This window comes from Octopus bimaculoides, chromosome 20 (assembly GCF_046866305.1).
Source record: "Octopus bimaculoides isolate indiv1 chromosome 20, ASM4686630v1, whole genome shotgun sequence".
Lineage (NCBI taxonomy): Eukaryota > Metazoa > Mollusca > Cephalopoda > Octopoda > Octopodidae > Octopus > Octopus bimaculoides.
In genome coordinates this window covers 33,997,822-34,000,321 of record NC_142947.1, presented here as the reverse complement: position 1 = coordinate 34,000,321, position 2,500 = coordinate 33,997,822, and the positions used below count along the sequence as shown (strand labels likewise).

The 2,500-nt window shown below is 35.4% G+C and overlaps 1 protein-coding gene across 1 annotated transcript in view; it reads right to left on the bottom strand.

The window, feature by feature from the left end:
* LOC106878222 (protein APCDD1) overlaps positions 1 to 2,500 on the bottom strand; it is a 244,552-nt gene that overhangs the window by 238,407 nt on the left and 3,645 nt on the right. The window lies entirely within an intron of this gene.

The following is a 2,500-nucleotide window of genomic DNA, read 5'->3' as shown; positions in this document are numbered from 1 at the left end:
TAAGATATTTTCATAATTTTCATGTACAAGAAAGAACTAGAGTTAGTATATATAAATCAGCTGTTTCACATATATCTAAATAATGTGTGTGTAATATACGCATATATGTATATATAGATATATATATGTAGGTATACCTATATATGTATGCATGTATGTATGTATATATATATGTATGTGTGTATGTATGTAAGTATGTATGCATGTATGTATTTATCTATCTATCTATCTATCTATCTATCTATCTATCTATCTATCTATTTATTTTTACGCTCACTTATAATAAGAACGGCTCTTTGTTAATCTCTCTCTATTACTCTTTTACTTGTTTCAGTCATTTGACTGCGGCCATGCTGGAGCACCGCCTTTAGTCGAGGACTTATTCTTTGTAAGCCTAGTACTTATTCTATTGGTCTCTTTTGCCGAACCGCTAAGTTACGGGGACGTAAACACACCACCATCGGTTGTCAAGCGATGTTGGAGGGACAAACACAGACACATGCACACACACATACATATATATATACATATATACGACAGGCTTCTTTCAGTTTCCGTCTACCAAATTCACTCACAAGGCTTTGGTCGGCCCGATGCTATAGTAGAAGACACTTGCTCAAGGTGCCACGCAGTGGGAATGAACCCGGAACCATGTGGTTGGTAAGTAAGCTGCTTACCACACAGCCACTCCTACGCCTGTGTTACTGTATACTTTTGTAATGTACAAACTTTATTTTTCTAAAACAAAAATGTTATTGACAATATTTTCTAATATTCGGCCAATTAAGCCATCGTCACTCCTGCATCTGTACATCTGCTTATACGGCTACTTAATCAAATACTTCTACACAACGCGACAAACGCCATGGCTTTATGGTCATTCTTCGACTATCGTTGGCACTTTTGCTCACCGATTCCGACGGAATTAATGTTGACCTTAAGGTATGAGCGGGGCAAAAACAAAAGTTCCTACACTGAATCTCTCGCTACACAGACAAGTTCTTGATGGCTATCTATGTACTTACCTACCTACATAATTTTTTACTTCCCTCCCAAACCCCATTCCTCCCTCTCAATACTTACTTACCGATCTACCAACATATCAACATATCTACCTACCCACCTAGCTACATTCCTACATGTCTATCTATCTATCTATCTATCTATCTATCTATCTATCTATCTATCTATCTATCTACCTATCTATCTATCTATCTATCTATCTATCTATCTATCCATTCATCCATCCATCCATCCATCCATCCATCTATCTATCTATCTATCTATCTATCTAATTTATATGTATATAATTTATATGTATATAATTTATATGAAAAAAGAATTTTAGTGGATCGAATCAACCCCACAACTTTTCTTTTTAACACTGGTACTTATTTTATCGGTCCTTAGTGTTTAACCCTGACGTGGACGTAAACACACTGACACCGGTGATGGTGTTGGTGGCGGGAGCAAACACAAAACAACTACATATTTAGTTACCATTAATGAACATGTTTTCATATATTTGCAAATGTTGTCGACCTGCGCACTTATGCTCACACACACACATATATATATATATATATGTATGTATGTATATGCAGATGTATATGTGTATGTGTGTGTGTATATGTGAGTATATATATATATCTGTATATATATATATGTGTGTATACGCAAATATATATATGTATATATACGTATGGGTGTATATATATATATGTATATACAAATATATGTGTGTATATATATATATATATATATATATATGTATATATATATATATATATATATGTGTGTGTGTGTGTGTGTGTGTGTGTGTGTTATATACATAGGCGCGCACGCACAAGTATCTACTGGCACTTACGTGCTCTTTCCGAAAAAATGAAACACATTTATAGACAAGTGGAGATACTGGGGAGCAAAAGAAATTAGATTGGTAAACGACCACGAATACAAACAAGGCTACATGAAACACCCAGTACATATTTATATATATATATATATATAGCAATAAGGACTTTGTATTAATATATGTACATGAGTGACTGCGTGGTAAGAACCTGGCTTCCCTACCATATGGTGCGGAGTTCAGTCCCACTGCGTGACATCTTGGGCAAGTGTCTTCTACTATAGCCTCGGGGCGACCAAAATCTTGTGAGTGAATTTGGTAGACGGAAACTGAAAGAAGCCTATCGTATATATACATATATATATATATATATATATATATATATATATATATATATGCATGTGTGTGTGTGTGTGTGTGTGTGGGTCTGTGCTTGTTATCGCTTGACAACTGATGCAGGTGTGTTTACGTCCCCGTAACGTAGCGGTTCGGCAAGAGAGTACGAAAGAATAAGTTCTTTCTTTGCAAAGAATAAGTTCTGGGGTCGATTTGCTCGATGAAAGGCGGTGCTCCTGCATGGCCGCAGTCAAATGACTCAAACAAGTAAAAAAGAAAAAAAAGAGAAAGACATATATAAACAGTGTATAT